Below are 20,675 nucleotides of genomic sequence, written 5' to 3' on the forward strand. Positions count from 1 at the left end.
GGAAGAGGAAAGTAATAAATTAATGATTAAGGAACTTCATTCCCAAATAGAATTTGACCAAGAATGCCAGAAATTAAGTGCTATCAAGAGACAGAAGGATGACCTCACTGAACAGGTTGGGACCCTCTATCGGGAAAAAGATGCCCTATACCAGGAAGTGTGCAAATTAAAAACAGACCTACAGACAAGAGAGTTAGTCCTCCAGGAACTAAACAAAATAAAAGTAGAATATGAAAAATTATTGGGGCACACAAGACGAGTAGAAGATGATCTAGAAGAGACCACCCAAGCTAGAAATGTGCAAAGTCAGGAGATGTATCTCCTGCAAGAAAATGGTCTTCGTGTTCCCAGGCAATACAGACAGCACAAAAAGACAATGAGGCCCTCTGTGATGAGAACAGGGGACTCCAGGGCCAGGTAGCAGCCCAAGGAAATGTAATAGAGGCAAGTCAAACCCTGATAGCAGAGCAGAGTCTCAGACCTTTGCCTACTATCAAGAGGTAGGGGACGAGAAGGAGAAACTTGGAAAGTTAGAAGAAGAGTGTGCTAGGCTGAATCAAAACTTGAGGGACCCCGAACAAGGAGAGTGGCAACGCAACCCCTGATCACAGCATGATGCCCTCGGTAGCAAGGGACACAAACCCATTTACCATTTTGTAAGCACAAGGCACTGCTGACTGCATGCCCCCAGGTTCACATGAACCGGAAACCATGAGGCAGCCAGACTTAAATAGGCCTAACATGATTGAGCTGACAGGCCAGAGTCCATCAGAGACTGATGAAAGGGCATCCCTGTTCAGGTACAAAGATATTATGGCTGAGGGATCTGATCAGGAACGCTCCTATGAGGAGAAAATCAGGGGGCTAGACCTGCAGAAACATCACCTACAGAGGAACCACTTGGTATGCTTTGCAGAGAAAAAGGAGTATGAGTTGAGGCCTCAAAAGAGTATTCTAAAAACCTCCACCCAAGCAGGGCAGTGGGGGGGGATTCTGGAAGCAGGGAGGAGTCAGAAGACTACTCTCCTGTGCGGAAGAGTGAGTCCAAGGGGAGTGACCCAGAGAGCCCAAGGCACCACAGGGAGATGAGACTAGGCCCCATCATTCTGGGAGAAACTCACAAGCTCAAAGAATTAGGGACCGCCTAGAGGATAATGAGGGTCCTCAAATAGCAGCAGCTCTGAGTTTGAGGGCAAATGGACTCAGGTACAGCGCAAAAGAAGGCTAACAAGCAAAAGAGAGCTTGGGCGAAAGACTCCATTAAACAGATTAAAGGTATTAGGAGTTTCATGACCTTGTACCACAAGAATGGCAAATATGCTGTCTGGGAGCATCTGGCGCTTTATGAACATATGATGACCTCTTTTGACATTAAAAACAGCCAGAATTGCATAGAATTTGACAAATGGACATTCTCTCCAGAGTACTCCACCTTCTTTGCTGGGCTGGAGGATCAAAACCATTCAAGGTGGTCCACCTACAAGGCGGCCATCTTGATGCAATTCTCCACACACAGAAACCCCCAGGAGGCCCGCAAGGCAGCCTACCATCTACATTGTGGAGAGAGTCAGGCCCCAAGAGAATTTGTTCAGGAGCTAAAATGGGCATTTGCAGAAACTACTAGGCGGATGCGCACAGATAGTAGGGAATTTATAAATACCTATATTCACGCACTCCCAAAATATATCATGAAACAGCTGGAAAGAGATTTTCATGAGGATAGGACCCTGGAATGGGTAATAGAGCAAGCTACCTGGATCTACGAGGTCCAAAAGCCTGTCGAAAACAAAAATCCCACCAAAAACCCAAAACCAACCACCACTGCTGCTAAGGTGGCAGAGGTGAAGGGTGCCCCCATTTTGGACCTAGAAATGGGGGGCCTAAAAATACACCTTCCCAAAGCCAACCCAATCAGAGGCAAATAAGACCCTCTGGTCAGTCGTAAGCAGGTGGTAGTCAGGTGTGCCCCCTAACTCTGCCAATTACACCAGCCATGGGTATAAGAGCAACATACCCATCTTGGGGTACATGTGGACTCCACCGGCCATGCGGGCGGTCCAATCAGGTGAGTATGGTTCCAGGAAACTTCCCTCCAAACTTCCCTCAGGAGGGCAGTAATCCTCCAAATCCTGGTGTAAGTTTCTTCCCCTGGTACCTTCCAAACCCCAACAAGCAGAACAACCCTCCTTACTCTCCTCGCTTTCACCAAATCCAGGCGAGGGGATGCCAAGGGTGGAGGGTTACCAGGGGAACCCCCAGTACTCGGGTTACTCCCAGAGAAGGGATATTTACCCTTCTCGAGAGCAACCCAGAGTTGATCCAAGACCCCCCGTACTAGCCGCAGCAGGTGTCCCAACTGGAGCACCAGGTCCAGAGCTTGACTCAACATTTGGGTCGCTTCTTGAGGGCTCAGCAGAACCCTCAGATGAACATGGTGGTTCAGAATAACTCCAACCAAGGGTCTGGCACCCCTGAACAATGACAGGGAGAGAACACTGATAACCCACTGGTTCCAGAGGAGGAGACATGGGAGGAAGGGGGATGCAAAGCCATAGTGGAGCCTTCCTACCTCACCCGCAAAAAGCCCCAGGACACCCCGGAACCGTAACTTAAATCTCCTGCCCCCGAAAATCGGCAACCCAGGGAACAGAGGGTGGGTAGGAGAAACAAAGAGACCAAAAAGGTCCATTTTGTGGAGGAAGTCAGTATCCTCCAGTTTGAAGGGGAAGAATCCTTGGAGGATTCTGGGAAGAAAGTCTTGTCCTTAAAGGATGGGGGAATTCCTCCCAAAGGAAAGTGGGTCCCAAGAGACCAAAACCTAGACTGGGTAGGTGTGGGGACTGATTCAGAATCGCCCATCCATGAACCCCAGAAATGCCATCCTGTGAATGTAACAGTAACTGGGGGATCCTCCCCACAAACTGATTGTAGTGACTGTCTCCAGTTAATGGGGGACAGCACAGAGCTAAGGGAAAAAGGGGATTCTAAAATCCCACCTATTTCAGGATGCCAAATTTTCTTTACAGATTCCTGGACTCCGACCCAGCAAACTGTCGGAAACCCTACTGTGTCGGAGTTCAAAATAAAGAAACTCACCGCCCAGTTTGCCCAGAATTCCCATTTCCTTTGCCCATTGGAGGAGAAAGAAGGGAGGTTCTATGCCCCCGTCCAAGTGCAAGGACCATGTGCATTTTTAGCACTGGTGGACATTGGATCCCAAGCCACTCTTCAGTCCAAAAGGGCCTTTGAGCAGCTAAATTCAGGAACGGGGGAGAGACACCAAGTTCCTTTCACCCCTCTTCCTCGACAACTCCAGAACTTCGACGGGAATGAAATTCCCATCGGAGGGACTGCAGATCTGGAGATTAAAATTAGGCGACACAAGGTGAAGCACCTGGTAATAGTTGTGGCTCCAGAGGGAACCCCATGTCGATTAGGAAATGACCTCCTCAGGAGGTTGTCTCCTATAATAGACTGCGTGAACAAGGTACTCTGGACTCAGGCTAACCGGCCAATAAAATTAAAACAAAGCATCAACTATATCAGTTTAAATGGCACATGCCACATGGTTGAACAAAAATCTGACCAAATTGAGTTCCATTTCCAAAACAATCAAATAACTGACATTACAGTAATTGCTGTAGGACCACAAACTGGTGATGGGAACTCCTCTTCCTTCCTGAAAATCAACTTTCCTTCCAGTTTCAAGTGGCATTCCACACTGGACGGAAATACCTTGACATTTTATACCGATCCCCAATCTGAAAATCCAAGTCCTGTAGTCAAAAGTGATGAAAAACCAGCTCAAAGTTTGGCTGAGATTCAGAAGAAGAGTGAACAGCTGTTACTCCCTATTCAGTTAAATGAGGGGAGGGAGCCTGTTCTCGTCAGAGTGTGCCTGAATAATGGAAAAAGCTTCATCAGCGAAGCGTTGTTCAGGAAACTCCCAAAAGATCCGACCATTCCCACATTTAAATTGATTGATAAGTGGGAAATGGGCCTGGAAACTCGCAATTCCAAACATATCCTGCCTAGCAAGTATATGCTAAAAATGTTCATAGGTGATACAAGCATAGAGCATCATTTTTGGGTCGTGCGAGATGTCCCTGCTGCATTTTATTTAGGCAGTGACATTCTCAATCGGTTCGCAATTAATTTGCATCTTATAAATTGCAAGGCCTGGTCCCAACTGGAGGGCAACCCTATGGGCTTTGATGATTCCGAAAAGGCATTTCGGTCAGCTCAATTGCTACCATATGCAGTTGAAGTTCAAATTGGAGAGGAGGTCACCATCCCAGGACAGAACCGACTATTCCCACTTGACTTAAAAAATTAAGAGAGGGCAGAAACTTCAAAATCCAGACGCTTATGTACACCTCAATGCCCATCTTCAACAGCAGGGGTTGGGGTTAAACCCAACACCATTGGTTAACGTAGAACAGAACACCATTCCAACACTGATGGATAAGAGCGACCCTAGGAGTATCACTCTGGGCGCAGGTACCAGTATTGGAATGGCAGTTGATGACCAGCATTTTTCCATGGACTTAGGGAATTAAATTATACGACCAATCCCCACTAACTGCTAAGACTGTGACGATGACATACCACCAGAAAGATCTTCACCCAGCAAGGGGGGAATTTCCTGGTGTTCTCTTCCTGCCCTTACAGTGGTGATATTCCAGGTACACAATGACTGCATCTCCTACCTGAAACACTCTGTCCAGGTCAACACCCTCAACAGAGATATCTCCACACAGCTGGAGGAGACCGCTGAGATCGCGAAACCAGAGGTCTTTCCAGGCTTCAGACAGATGGTTGAAGAATGGGTCAACCTCGCTGATGCCTGTGAGACCGAGGAACAAAAGCAAAAGTAGAAACAGGTGTTTTTACATTTTCAAGATATCTTTGCTGTGAGCTCGTAAAACTGCAGTCGTACCAAGATACATATCACCTCAAATCCCACAGACTCTGGAATGACTCCTGTATTCATGAAGCAATATTGCTTGCCTCTCACGTCTATGGGTCCCTTGCAGAAATCATGAAAAACCTAGAGTCCGGTGGGATACTTTGTCCAGTCCACAGTACCTTTAATAATCTGCTACTGGGGATTTTAAAACCAAATGGCCAATGGAGACTTTGCGCAGACCTTAGGGAGCTGAACAAACAAGTCCACATGTCCCAATGGCCTCTTCCCTACATTGACCAGGGACTGGCACAGATACAGGGGTCAACTGTGTACACCGTCATTGACCTGACCAATGAATACTGGACAGTACCCGTCAGTAGGGAGGACCAGTACAAGCTGGCCTTTACCTTCGGGGGCAGAAGTACACATGGACCGGACTCCCTTTGAATACATAAACTCTGGCAATGAATTCAACATCTTTCTACACAAGGCCATGCCCGACTTGGGTGAAAGGGGTAACCTGGCGTATGTGGATGATGTCCTGATTAAAAGCTCAATTGTGGAGGAACACATAGCGGAAATCCACTATTTTCTGACCCAGTTGAGGGTTGCCGGAGCAAAACAGTTTTTCCAGAAGGCACAGTGGTGTAGGACCAGTGTCAACTTCTTGGGACATGAAATCACACCTGATGGTCTCTGTCCCCAGGCGAAGAAAGTGGAAGCACTACTAGAACTGAAAGAACCCACAACTCTGCGTGAACTAAGGAGCCTTCTTGGACTGACTTATTACAGTAGGAAGTTCATTAAGGATTACGCAGAGGTCACAAGACTATATCTATCTGTTGAAGGGGGGGGTCAAGTGGGAGTGGGGTCCAGAACAAGCCGAGGAAGTAAAACAACTCAAAAGAAGTCTCTCACAAGCGCCTTGTCTGGCTTACCCTGTCAAAAACAAGGAATTCTCCTTGGAGACAGGGTTCTCGAATACATGCTTAACAGCAGTATTATATTAAAAGCATGACACAGTCAATAAAGTCATCTCCTATGCAAACAAGACTTTATCCTCTGTGGAGGAAAAATTCAACGATTGTGAGAAAGCACTCCTGGCAATGGTGTGGGCATTGAAAAATTACTGCCCGTTCATCCAGGGGGAGCACATCATTGTGGAGGCTCTGCACCAGCATTTGCAATTTCGCCAAAGTAAAAGAATCCGGACAGGAAATGTAAGTAATTCCAGAATTAATTCCTGGATTCTGTCCTTGCAAGGCTTTCCTGTGGAGGTCAGATATGGCCAAAACAAGAAGAGTCCCCTCACGTAAGGTTTGCCTGACTTGCATGATTGTGCCCAAGAAAACTGTCTCGAGGACGAAAGTCTCAAAACCCAAGACAACATGGCGGCGTACCTGAATTCCCCGTACAAGGTCTATGAAGAAGACACGTGCCAGGGGATGCCAACAGTTTATGTGGATGTGTGCTCCTATCATGATGACAACAACGGGGAAAAGGAACTGGTGGCCAGCGTTGGGAATGCCTGGGTGAATGATGCCCCGAAACCCTCCGCTGGGTACAAGATCGGTCTCCGCAATAGTCAGGTGGCAGAGTTAATGGCACAGGACATCCTCATTGTCGTGCCACACTGACTCCACGAACTGGTCACAATCACTGATTCAAATTATGTCCAGAACGGGTTTGTGGAGCACCTGATCAATTGGAAAACCAGAGGCATGCTGTGTGCAAACAATAAACCACTTAAACATGGCAAGCTCATACAAAATATTGATGATCTGGTCACCTCTAATGGGATGACCATCTATTGGAAAAAGATTAAGGTCATTCCGGAATAGAGCGATCAGACAAAACTGGAAATGACCTGGCTGATCAGTTGGCCAAAACCAGAGCCATCCAGGGTGATCTCCTTGAGATCGAGGCCCTGTTGGGGGAAACCCAGGTCACTGCTGTCACAAGGTCCCAGATACTAGCTCACAATGAACTCTGAACTAGCCAGTGGAGTAAGGAGACCCCAGATGCTGATTTAATTATGGCACAAAAAGGGGATCCGATTATTGGGAAATTTTACCAACACATTGAGGACCCTGTGAACTTTCCTCTGACAGAAACCTATTACATTGGGAAAGAGGACCTCAGGGTGTTGATGCAGTTTCCCAAAATGTTCCGAATCCAAGACGGTTTGTTGGTAAGGAGATCCATCACGGGATGTGACCAGTGCGTGGTACCTACCTCATTCCGAAGCCTCATGCTAATTCACGCCCATGAAGCGGCCACAGTCGGTCATCGGGGGTTTCATACTACTTTACAAATCTTGCGGGAAGTTGCATACTGGCCACACATGGGGCAGGACCTTGACCAATACTTGAAGGGGTGTCTTGTGTGCACAATTCCAGCCAAGCTCACTCACACACTAAGCTCCCCTCCAGAAGAGGGCAATGATACTGCCTTGGTCAGATTTACAAGTAGATTTCATCGGGCCCGTGATTCGCTCCTCTAGGGGGAACAAGTACATGTTACCAGTAACATGCTTGTTTACCAAATGGGTGGAATGTCTCCCAGCCTCAAATTGCAAGGCAGAAACAGCAGCTGCCCTGATGATCAACCACATCTTCTCGCATTTTGGCCTTCCCCAAAGGATTGAGTCAGACTGAGGAAGTCACTTCACCAGTGAAGTGATGACCAAGATGTGGGAGATACTTGGGGTAAAAAGGAAACTCCATATTATATACAGCCCATCCTCTAGTGGGGGAGTTGAGAGGTACAATAAAACCATTGTGAGCATTCTCAAGAAGTTTGTGGCAGATTCAGGGCCAAGTTGGGACATCCGGTTACCGCTTGTTCTGATGGCCATCTGATCTACACCATCTTCTGCGATCAAACTGTCTCCATTTGAGCTAATGACTGGACAAAAAATGGTTCTACCTCAGCATCTGCTCTATAGAACACAAGAGCAGACACTGATAAACGCCTCCACCTGCTGCTTTATTTTGCACTGTATCAGTACCTAAAATTGCATTGTGAAACCTAGGCCTTTCTCACCCTAGTCAGGAGTCTCAAACTTAGGTGGTTTTTCGACCTGCTGTCTTTATTGTGCACCTTATCAGTACCTAAAATTGCATTGTGAAACCTAGGCCTTTCTCCCGCTCTTCAGGATTCTCAAACTTAGGTGGTTTTCCACCTGTTGTCTTTATTGTGTACTGTATGAGTACCTAAAATTGCATTGTGAAACCTAGGCCTTTCTCCCTCTATTCAGGATTCTCAAACTTAGGTGGTTTTCCACCTGTCTAAAAACGTGCATTTTATTTGATAGTTCTTAATCCTGAGTGTTGTCGTCTTGTCCTATTGCCCAACCTTCCTGCCTCTCGCTGTCCCTTCTGCCTGCACTCTGCCCGTTGCCCTTCCCTTGTGTTCCCCTCTCCCTTCCACCTCTCTGCTCTCCCCTCCTACTCTATGGTGCTCTCGGTCTCACCTATCTTTTCTAACTGCTTCTCTAGTGACTATCCTGCCCTCCTCACTAAATCTGGTAGGAAGAAGTTTAAAAAGGATATCCTGGTCTCCAACCCAGTCCTCCCTATGGCTGACACCTATACCAGTGCCTCCTCCAAGGAAACTCTCACCGACATCCTCTTTGTCATTCCCTCATCAGACGTATGGACCCTACATATGGTCTCTGTGCTCTCTCCTTTCTCTTCTTCTCCCATTAATGGTGGCACCCAATGGGATGCACTCCTGGCCTCCCTCCATTCCTCTAAGGTCATCATTAATGTTTATTCAAACGGGACTGTTCTGGTCCAAGGCCCTCAGGCCAAACTTCACCTCTTTGATAGATGCTTCCCGTGCCTCATCAATTTCCTTTGTTCTCCTGCTGTCCCCTCTGCCCCCTCCACGGCATCCTCGCCTCCCCCTGCTGCCTCCCCCTCGTCTACCTAGCCCTCTCATTCCCTCTCTGCCCCCCCTCAGGCTCCTTCCACGCCTCCACAGGGCATACCACTGATCTGAACCCCTACCCGGAAGTCCTTCAAGGATGGTAACCTTCTCCACATTGCCACTCTTAACTCTCGCTCAACTATCAAACACTCCTACGACATCTGCCACCTTCTGGAAGAACTTGACCTTCATGTCCTCAGCCTCACCGAGACATGGTTCACGGCCAGCTCTGTCACAAGCTTTGACACCCTCCTCCCCAATGGCTACAAGATCCTCTCCGTGCCCAGGTCCTACCGCTCTGCAGGGGGTGTAGCCCTGATCTTCCCCGAGTGGATTCCTGCCTCTGTCATTCCTACACAGGCCTACTCCTCTTTTGAATGCCTTGTCTGCAGGCTCTCTCTCTCCCCTAGCCATTCCCTTACTATGGCTACTATCTATCGGCCACCTGGTCAGATTTCGCCCTTCCCCTCTGAGTGGGCGGACCTCTCTTCCTCACTGCTGGCCTCGACCACTCAACTCCTCCTTCTTGGAGACTTCAACATCCACCTGGATACCTCCTGTCCTCCCTCTGGACTCTTTCACGATCTCGGCGACTCTCTCTCACTCACTATTCTCCCCTCTGTCCCAGCTCACTCTGCAGGGCACACCCTGGATGTTCTCATCTCCTCAGACCTTCCCCTTTCTGTCCCTCTCACCACTCCTCTATCCTGGAGTGATCACTTTCTCCTTTCCTCCCAGCTCACTCTCTCCACTCCTCAGGCCAAGCAACTTCCATCACTGCCACCCATCTTCTCGGTCATCCAACCCATGAAGCGCGTATCAGTTGAGGCTTTTGCCGCCACTTTCTCCTCTCTTCCCCCCTCTGGCTGACTCTCACCCTGATACAGCCCTCTCCACGCTCCACTCTGCTACATCTGATACTCTTGATATCCTTGCCCCTGTCATGAGGATCTGCCTGAAGCCCAAAGCCAAGTGCAACTCATGGTACGACTCAGACTTTGTCACCCTAAAACGCAAGTGCAGGGTGGAAAAGAGGAAATGGTGTACTTCTTGTACATCCTTTGACAAACTGGCCTGCCGCCTGCTCCAAAGGCAATACCGGCTCTCTGTCCTCACCAGGAAGAGAGCTCATATCCAAGCCCGCATCTCGGCGGCATCTAACAACTCGGCTGACCTCTTTAAAATCTGCAAGGAACTGGCCAATCCTGCCGCAGTCTCTACCTCTCCTGTACCTTCCCAGGCCCTCTGCATGGCACTGGCTTCTCAATTCATCTCTAAAACTCAGGACATCCTATCCTCACTCTCCTCCTCTCCCTTCCCTCCATATACTCCCTGCTCTTCCTCTGGCCCTTCTGCAGCCACCTCTCCTCCCTCCTTCTCTGTCTTTCCCCTGTTCTCTGCTGGCAAGATTTCCAGACAGGTCCGATCTATGAAAGTCTCGTCAAAACATGTTCATCCCTGTTCCTCCAAGACCATCAAGGACCACATTGACACCCTGGCTCCTGCCCTGGCTGACTTCTGCAACCACTCCTTCACCACTGGAGTCGTCCCACCCCCCCCCCTGAAGCTCTCCCTTGTGCACCCTCTTCTTAAGAAACCCTCTGCCGATCCCTCCTGCCCGGCTAACTATCGCCACATTTCCATCACTCCCTTCCTGGGCAAGTACCTGGAGAAACTGGCCATCTCCCAGCTTAATCTCCACACTGAATCTGTTGGTTGTCTTCACAACCATCAGGCTGGCTTCAGAGCTGCCAGAAGCATGGAAACTGCTCTCCTGAACATCTGTGAAGACCTGATCTCCAATCTTGACTCTAACACCCTCTGCATCCTCATCTTGCTTGATCTCTCTTCTGCCTTTGACACTGTCAACCATGTCATCCTGCTTAATTGTCTCTGTAATAACCTTGGTATCACTGGTCAGGCCCTGGCGTAGCTGACTTCCTTCCTCTCTGACTGACCCTGCCAGGTCCAACTTGGGTCCTTCCTCTCTGCTATCTTTTTCTCTACCTGTTGTATCCCTCAGGGGTCTAACCTCTCTGCCTGGCTGTTCAACCAATGCCTGGCACTCCTTGCCCACCGCATTGCCTCTCTCTGCCCCAACTTTCAGTGCTATGCGGAAGACACTGAGCTCATCTTCGGGCTACCTTCGGCCACCTCTTCTCCATCCCTTATCTCTGACTGTCTGTCTGCTATCCAGGAGTGGTGTGCCACCAATGACCTCTGCCTTAATGCTAGTAAGACTGAGATTCTCCTCATCGGCACACCCACTCCCTTCTTTCGTGTAGCTCTCCGGCCAACCTCTCTTGCCCCTCTTCCTGCTCCGACCTGCAAGGCTAAAAACCTCAGGGTCGTCTTCGACTCCACACTCTCTTTCTCTCCTCACATAACTGACGTCTCTAAGAAGTCACACTACCAGCTGAACCTCCTCAGGGTTATTCATACCTTCCTCTCCTTCCCCCATAAACTCACTGTCTCCAGAGCTAAGGTTCTCTCTAGGCTGAATATTGCAACAGCCTCTTTCTAAATCTGCCTGCTTCTACTCTACGCCCTCTGCAACTCATCCAGAACAGGACTGCAAGACTTGTCTTTGGCCTCAAGCCCAGGGATCATATCTCAACAGGACTGAAATCTCTGCACTGGCTCCCAGTGGCTACGAGGATCAAGTTCAAAACCCTCTGCATCGTCCACAAGGCCTTCTGGGGCCTGGGGTCTGGGGACTCAATACCTTCAACTTTCTCTTCCTAAATATCTTCCCTCTCGAGCTCTTCGCTCATCTGCCTCTAACTCCCTAAGGGTCAGTCGCTTCTCCAAGCAACGAGTTGGTGGTAGATCTCTCTATTCAGCTGGGGCCTCCCTCTAGAACAGCCTCCCTGCCTCCCTGAAACTTGAGGAGAACCATCTTCGGTTCAGAAAGCACCTTAAAACCTTCCTCTTTGCTTCTGCTTTCTCTCCCCCTCTCCCCTGCTGAAGTCCTGCTGATACTGATACTGCAGGGTTACCTGGCCATCGTTTGGATCTCTGACCCAAGCCCTGGCAGTTTGACACCTGTACTGCCTCCCTGGCAACCCCTGCACCTGGGGACTGTTTTGTGTATCCCTACAGTTCCCCCACCAGTACTTATGCCTGCACTCACCCTGCACTTTCCACCAGCTGGCCGTTCTTTGATTTATCCTGTTATTTATTTTCTCATGTACTGCAATTTCCCCTCCCCCTGCACTTTCCTTTTCCCCCCTCCCTTGCACTTGCGCGATCTGAATGACACCTGGCCTAGTAAGATTTGTTGTCTGTTTTCCCTCTGTTCCCCCTCCCGTACCTCATCGCGCCTTGAAACACTTGTGTATAGGCGCGTTATAAATGCCATATCATATCAAATCATATATCATTAATATGTTGAGAATCTAAGAAAGCACCTTCAGCATGCTTTTGCGTACGCTCAGCGAAATCTGGAGAAATCGGCAGAGGGGATGAAAACCCACTACAACTTAAAAACAACTCAAAAAGAATACCAAGTAGGAGACAGTGTCTACTTGTACAATTTTCAGAGGAACCAGACTAAGGAGAGAACATTCCTCCCCTCCTGACGCGGTCCCTTTGAAATTGTAGACAAAATTTCACCTGTCGCCTACAGAATCCGTATCGCCAAAGGAGAGCTGTCAGAGAGAAATGGGTCCACATCAATCAGTTAAACAGTTGTCACCCCAGACACACTTTGCAGCTGATTGACAGCCAAAGGAAAATCAAAAAGAGGAACCATTGGATGAATGAGAAGAAAGAAAAAGAAAAAGCAGAAGGACATATGTAGGTGCATAGGTATATCTATATAACAGGGAGCATTTTCTTTCTTTAGTGTTACTGTAATAATGAAAAGAAATGGGTTTTAAAAATCAAATGGTTGTTTTGTCTGGTTGAATAAACTAATTGGTTTGATGGTAATGCTGAGAAATGTTTATGTCGTAGAAAGCGTTGAAGAGGAAAGATCCAAGCAGACTCTCAGTCCTGGACAACCCCCTAACCGGAAGAAGCACCAGCAGCAACATGGCCACCAATCCAACAAATGTATGCCAATTCACACTGCTCCAGCGGTGGACAACTACCGCAAGTAGTACCCTGCCGGCCAGCCATACATTCCTGCTGCACTATGAACTCTACCAAGAATGGATGAAGAGACATAAGACGGAGTTGGGGAGAACTGCATGGACCGTCTTGACTAAAGGCACTATACTAAAGCTGGCATGATGCAGGTCGTTGGAGACATCTCGACGACATAACTCCCTTAGACCCGAAGCACAAGCGCAATCCGCACAACTCACATTCACCAACACACCAATCTACATGAATAACATGAACAGTTCATGAGATAGAGGACTGTGACACCTACACTATCAGCACGTTTATTATTTTGCCATTAGGCTCACTATAGCACCGCAGAAACGCAAGATGCGAGTAGAGCTTGTATACGCTTTCTGATGCTTCTATGCAGCTAACCCTATGGAAGGACAGGAGCACCCAAGGGACCTGACCAACCATAAAGCTCTCACTAACATATGGACATTATGACGACTCCATACTGGAAGCCAGAGCAGGCTCCAGTAGGAAACAGTGGGAAGCAGTGATCGCAGAGAAATCCCAAACCTTAAAGTGCTGGGCTAGCAGAATAGCCTACGGCGTAAGCAGCAGACTGCCAAGGGCATCATATTACAAAGCTACATTCCATATCCTGAGGCAAGGTGACATCGGCGGCAGCAGCAAGGGTTCCCTGTAAAATGTTCAATAATTCGAGGCAATTGAGCCTGTAAGAGTGGTCTCCGGCCACGTGACCCGGCCAAGTTGTGAACAAGCCAAGACAGAGAGGCTGAGAACGAGCATCGGCCCAACGGGTGGATAGCAACTTGCAATATAATTCTTACCTCCCAGACACCTTCTACGATGAGAATGGAGCGCTCTCATGGCATTAGTCGTCCTCACAGTATTGTTATACGCAGACACATAGTTGCAATCGCTGAGACATAGTAAGTAGACATGCACTGAGAACATGTGTTTCGCGGGCTGGGAACAACATTTGTCTCAGACTTGGGGTCCCGCAGCCTGACCAATCAGGACCCTGGGTTTTGGGGGCAGATGGTGAGGGTTACCAACCAATTACCAGGCTTCCTCTCTGTAACCTTTTCAGAGTAACAACTTTCCGGGATGATCCAAGTATACCACCTGACACAGGACTGTCCACTTATAATCTTTTGTATAGGGTCCTATCCTGGACCTACCAGTCAGGGGCCATTCCTGGGCTTCGGTAGGTTTGGGAGGGAGTTTGCCAAGTGACAAAGGTTGTTACGTCACAAGAATACAAAACTAGCCTGGGAGCCAGACTGTTGTGAGATGTGCCTGGATTTTGTTCAGCATATGATCCCTGTGCATTTGTACAATAAACCACAGTAACCCTTTGCTCCTTGTGTGGACCTCGACTTTTTGGGACCAGGGAGTGAGTTAGGGCCCTCCATGAGCTGGGAGTCTGCAGACCCTTGGCACAGCTCTGCCGGCCGGAGAAATTACCCTAACAGCGTGAGTTGTAATTATTGTCCCACTGTGTAACTCTTCCGGGAAGACTGTCATTTAAATAGCCTAATAACTGTTTTTCTCTATCTCCTATTAGCTGATTAACTTAATTACCTCCTAGCCTGGTGAGGACTTCCCAGGGGACCTGCAAAGGGAAGGACGGAAAGGGGGTGCCGCTCCATATCCTCCGACCAAAAGATGGAAGGAAATCCTGGTGTGCCACTCCCTGATGGAAGAGAACTCTGTCAAATGAACCCCACTTTGCCCTGCTCTCCCTTAACAAGAAGTTGTGGCAGAGTAGGGGAGAGATGGGTGGGATACATTTAAGTCCTAAGGCAGAACCCCTCTACAACAAAAACTGCATTTCAGCAGTTACCCAAAAATGGCTGTGCTTTGGTCTGCTGAGCACATATGGGGCGAGAGTTGGACACAGACAGCCCAAGAAAAACTGCATTTGCTTGTCATTCACGTGAATCCAGAGAAATCAACTCAAAATCAGAATGGCTGTGCATTGCTGTTCTGTCATTTAAATATTCAAGGCTGCACAAGAAAATGACCACATTTAAAACGGTATCGCATTGGTGCTACTTTCATTTTTAACATCACACAGTTTGGTTCTATTAAAAGCACAGTCCTGTCCGTGTATTTCATTTTGAACACCATCAAATAAGACCATCCCTCCCAGAATGCCATTGCTTCTTCAATAAAGTCCATGAAAAGCTAATGATTGCTGCTTCCAGTCCGCATGGCTTGTATTCACTTTTTTAAATAAATCAACACACACAAAGTACTTCAAAGAAAAGATGCTCTCTCTTGCCTGTGTCAACTACCAAGAAACCATTTTCAAGCATATCTCTGTGTCCAGAAACTAACCAGATCTATAAAAAGCATTTCAGAAAGTAAATGCCAAGGAAGCTATGTGCGGGGGAAAAATGCATTTTGTGAAAGGAAAAGGAGAGAAAAAGAACACGTGTAAATCGGCTTTTGCCGTAAAATGATATTTTGAAAACTAAATGTGAAATAATACCATTACTCGGACAGAAACAGTATTATATATGTGGGGATAGGTTTGGCTCTGAAATGTATATTATATCTATTCCCAAAAAGACTTAGTTTCTGTTGAAAGAAAGAAAGAAAAAAAAACTTTTTTGAAACCAGCAGAACAGGTTTGGCCTAAGCAGGCACTTCAAAGGTGCTGTGCCCCCCTGGGAACAGAATTCCCACGACAAATGGACCAGCCCCCATGAGCATATAAAAGGGCCAAAGTGTGGAAGTTTGTGCCCTACTCAGACTGACTGGCTGCTCTGCCAGAATGAACAAAGGAGGCCAAGTTGGGCTGGGCACAACAGTAAGGTGTGATTTCCTCAAGCACCCCTCTGAAGGGGGAACTGTCAAAAACTTCAAAGCACATCATAAAAAAACTCTTTGTTGCCAGCCAAGCTTGGCAGAGACAGTTGCTGTGGGGGGTTGGAAAGACCAGCCACATTTGGGATCAAGCCAATTTGATTTAAAGACCTTTTCATATTAAGACATTTCTCTCAATGCCCTGAATAAGCAGTAATGTTATGTTATGCTAGTAATTTATGTGAGTTATGGACAAACCCAAAGCACTAAGCACTTGTTCCTATCGCCTGGGGAACTGGAATGGCAAAATAAAATGCAATTCTGAGGGAAGCGTAAATGGCACAGATATTAAACTTGGGAACAATATGCCAAATACTATTATGCATATGTGTAGCCATTTGCTGAATTTTAGATAAAACGCTGCTCCTGAAAACGGAAGAATTGTGCACAGGGACGAGGCAACTTTGCACAGATTTGGTGTTCGAACCGGCATATTCCTTGTGAAATTTGGGATCTGATTTTTATGATGGTGACTATTGTAAATATGAAGTTTTGTTCCACAACCCACTTTTGCGAAACATAGACTTGTGAGACAAAGGGAGTCATAAAAATGTACACACCTAAGGTGAGGTCACTTTCAGCCCGGAGTGACGTGGCAACCCCAATAGCCTGGCCTATCCCATTCAGGGGGTAAGTCCAGGATACTTCCGCCCATATTGTATAATTTTCTGATGTCATTCGTGCTACATAAGGGGTAGACAGGGAGACACAGATATTCAAGATTCAAAATTCATCTTTCAAGATTGCAAGACTCCAAATCCAGGCAGAACCACCTATCCAGACCCATGCATACCCAATAATCCCGGGAGAAAGAAGGAAAGGCAACTGATCCCCTTTGGGAGAATCCAGTGACCAGGCCTTTTGCCTTGCTGTACCATTCCACTGTCCACAGTGTCCAGACTTTGCCCAGTTGTTCCCCGCCAGGAGAGCCAAGCTGACCCAGTAACCAGAGCTCTTGACCCCGCTACCCATAACTAGATCCGTGGCCCCGCCATCTAGAGACCCTGATGGCTGTCCAAATTACCAGACTCAAGCTTGCCTTGTAAGTATCCCATCACCCAGTACCCAAAAACTGCATATCCCGCTATCTTACTTTGCATTCTGTCCCAACCCTATCCAAATCCCATAAAAACCCTAATCATTTCCCAATTGCCAGTATCCTTGGTTCACCCCTTCCCTAGAAGAATCTTTTTAGTCTATATCTGTTAGCATAGTTGTTCTTTATTCCCTTCAGTTACCTCTGTAAATCCGTAGTATCATTGATAATACATTAATTAATTCCCCATAGAAAACCCAAGTTCATTATTGTTGCACTTCGAAAGTAACAATTCTGTCGAGTGTTTTTACTAATTATAGCCTTAAAATATAGTTTCAGTAGAACTAATTATTGTGCTAACAAAACCGATTTTGCCCGTGTAGTTTGCTTCCTTTAAAAATCCGATTTGCACTTCCCATAATAGAACTCATATCATCATCCCATAAGAGTCATCCCTTTAACTCAGCATCCTATCTGTTCGGTGTCTTTGTTCCCATCCCAAAAACCGATTTCCGATTTTGCCTGCTAAGCCCATTCTCTTAGCTGCTTGCCAGTTTAAAGCCTGTGTGAAATAGGAAATTGCAATTTTGCCACGTGTGATTTTTGTTGCATTGTTTTCCTCCCAAAATCGATCTTCTCACCAGTGTCCACGTTGCTTTAGTGCTCTGATCAGTAGCCTGCAAGCTTCCTTGTATCTTTAGCGCAGCCACATGAAATTCAGTCTTATCTATCCTACCGCAAATGTAAACTGATCTCTAAGTTACAAGTGTAATCCGAGGATGCTATTTTGCTCAATTTGAAGGTTTTCATTTTTTGTTTTGGCATCCCGTTCTGGGGTGGTGGGTTGAATTTAAAAAACGATGTTTCCCTCTTCTTGCTGACTCCTTGCCACTGCTTTCCATCCACACAGAATTTAGTTAGCAGGTGTGTGGGGGAGTGTTGCAGGGGGAGTGCATAACATATGTGCCATCGATGAGTGTGAAAAAAAAGTTATTTTGCTTCCATTTCTATTTAAGGTTCATGTAGAGGTGTCAGAAAGTTAATTGTATTATAACATTTTGCATTACATTGTCACCACACTGGTGATTGCTGCCCTAAAATTTCCTTCGCTTTGATTTTTCATTTGAATTTTAAAAATAAATATTTCTTTGTTACACACCGGCCTGGTTCATGGTCCACTACGACACAGGGTATTTGTTAAGGTGGATGTGAGACGGGTTGGGTGCCTCTTCAAGAAAGAATCAAATGGTTCAAATAAAAATAAAAAGGTGTGTTTTATTGTGTGCCACCTTCAGCGTCAGTAGAAGTCTCTGGCTGGTGTCTGCCATGCCATAAAATCCGTTACACACAATATGGACAGGCGGTACACTCTGCACCATTTTCAGCAGAATGTAAAATAATGTTTCGGAAGGCTAACTTCAATGTTTCTATGATTGTTAAATTGCATTTTCAAGTAAGAAAAGATTATGTATGTAATTATGTAATCTGTGGTAAAACAAATGATTAACCGTAATGATCTTTCGGAAAAGGTCATGTGATAGCAGAGAGGTAAAATGTTTGTCAAATCTTCAAGAACAAGGAAGCGCGCATTGAAAAAAATCAACTAGCAAGACCTGTTCTTGACCTCACCCTTTTCAGTAAATGTCTCCGTTCAAGACACGTTAGTGCACCACCAGGAAATACAGACATAGAAATAATAGAAGAGCTTTCTGAATCAGAAGGGTGTGAATTAAGTGAAAGCGTTGGACGTCGCTCGTGACCTCTCGCGTCTGCGCGAAGGTTTGATCATGGTCCGTGCCCCCGGCCGACAACTGTTGCGCGGGTCTGAGTGAGCGCGACCTCTCACAAGCGATTCCGTTTGAAATTTGAATATTGGTAAGCACGTGTTTACGTTTTCTGTCACACTCAACTAACTGTAAGATATTTTAATTTTGTGTTCATGATTAATGTTTGCTTTTTATATTCAAAACTTAATTTGTTGTTAATAGCGCTAATATGAAAGTTGTTTCTTTTCTGAAAACATTTCCATTAATACATACTGAATTCCGATTCAGTGGCATGGCATCTAAAATAAGACTGCGATAACTGCCCAGATTGCAGAGTCTTCACCCTGGTACGTAGTTTCCTCGTGTACACTTAGAACAAATGTGTGCATTACATGCTGTCACTTCGTTTCTGTGTCCAAAGAGCCGATCTTAAACGCGGGCTTAGTTTCCCTCTGCTACACGTGCACTGTTGGTGCTGCAGCACATAGTAGCCTGCAGGAACATGTTTCTTAAAGCGCTTCGTTACTTGGCAAATGGGCCAGGCTTTCGAAAATGTCCTAAAGTGCTCAAGGTGTGGGATTGGGGTAGCGATTAGCGAAAGAGGAAAGTCTGGGGGAGAGGAAGGGGAGAGGCGGCGGGTGCGGAAGGGCAAGCGGTTCCAGTTGCACAGGTACAGCAATAGGCAGGTTACAGTAGATCCTTAGTTACAATGGGGTTGATTCAAATGTGTCCAATTTTGCAATTTTAACTTGGTACACTGATATACTTAAACGACCCGTGTTTCTGTTTTGAAATACAAAAGGTTCGGTTGCTTGAGTCAACAGGTTCCTCTGGCAATCGTTCTCTGTAAAATTACGCTCTTTTTTCACTCCCTCTGGCACTTCCTCATAGTGCCCTTTGCGAATGTATTCCGAGAATCGGGCACATTTATGGTTTGTTTGGCAAAGGTGTGTTGCAATAAACCCAAGAACTACGCTATCGTTTGTGAGCTTTTAACCGGAATGGGTCATCCTTTATAAATCAACATGGAGATATGTGCTCACAAGTTGCAAACCATAGCAGGGCACCTGAGGACTGTGATAGGATAGGAACCAGGAAGTGGGACAATGTGTTACACATACAGATAAAGTAATCCTGGATTAAGATGGCAGGTAATGCCTGTTGTGGCCTCTCCCGGACCACCGCAGCGGGCCACTTCTCATGTCGGGATCACCTGACAGGGATGTCAGTGCTGCGCTCAAGCAGCGGATGTTTAGCAGGGATCATCCTGCTCTCTCCAGATCAACAGAGATACCCACGTGGGCTGGGGGCACCCAGCTCACAGCAGCCCCAGCTCTGGGGGCACCCAGGCCGGGGTTGCCCATGCAGTCGTGGTCACACAGCCAGCACCATGATGTGGGACGGCGTTGCCCAGCAGGGGTGCCATCCCAGTGCAGGGCCCCGCCATTGGACCTGATGCACTCGGTGCAGCACCAGCATGGTGCTGTAAAAGACAACACCGGAGCCAGATCTTCCATGGACTGACGAGCCGGAGCTACCATGCTCCCAGGAGGGGTGACACACAACACTCCTCCTTTTTCATAACCAAACAAAATAACAACACCCCCAAATAATGTTTATACCAACCACTAATCTACACACACCTATGGACCCAGGTCACCCCGGGGTAAGAGTCAGGGATGGTGAGCAGCTGGTGAAACGGAACTTCCACTCACACGCACAACCTTTATCAACCTGGGTGAGTGGATGTTGCTCCACTGACGCAACACCATCGCTCATAGCTGCCACCCTGCACCCCCAAAACCACACCATAATAAACAGTTACATACACTACTTCGGCTGGGCCAGTTCAGGTGCGCGGGCCACCAGTTAGATTTTCATCGAGGACTCCCCCGGACAGTTCGGGGTTCACGGACCGGTAAAGCCGCACCTGGGGATACCAGGGGCCACCTCGGCTCAGTCTCTAGACAACGGATCACACATGGCTGGATTCTGGCGGCCAGATGAATGTTCAGGGCCGGCAAAGCCGCACCTGGGGGTATAAGGGGCCACCTCGGCCTAGTCTATAGATGCTGGG

General features: G+C 47.3%; 1 protein-coding gene and 1 long non-coding RNA gene across 6 annotated transcripts in view; both read left to right on the forward strand.

Moving 5' to 3' along the window:
* The window catches only part of LOC138472416 (uncharacterized), a 54,040-nt gene extending 36,054 nt beyond the window's left edge, over nt 1-17,986 (forward strand). Inside the window, exon 2 of the long non-coding RNA XR_011268599.1 lies at nt 12,800-17,986. This is a non-coding gene — a long non-coding RNA (uncharacterized lncRNA). The remainder of the gene's footprint in view (nt 1-12,799) is intronic.
* A 502-nt stretch (nt 17,987-18,488) lies between these two features.
* Nucleotides 18,489-20,675, forward strand: part of LOC138472418 (uncharacterized) — a 1,989,442-nt gene continuing 1,987,255 nt past the window's right edge. For 2 of the 5 annotated variants that reach the window (XM_069610563.1, XM_069610565.1), the window contains exon 1: nt 18,489-18,707. The gene's annotated coding sequence lies outside the window, so the exon portion shown is untranslated. The remainder of the gene's footprint in view (nt 18,708-20,675) is intronic. The other 3 variants (XM_069610562.1, XM_069610564.1, XM_069610568.1) reach the window with 2 other exon arrangements.

Source organism: Ambystoma mexicanum, chromosome 8, assembly GCF_040938575.1.
Source record: "Ambystoma mexicanum isolate Mex_15411 chromosome 8, UKY_AmexF1_1, whole genome shotgun sequence".
Taxonomy (NCBI): domain Eukaryota; kingdom Metazoa; phylum Chordata; class Amphibia; order Caudata; family Ambystomatidae; genus Ambystoma; species Ambystoma mexicanum.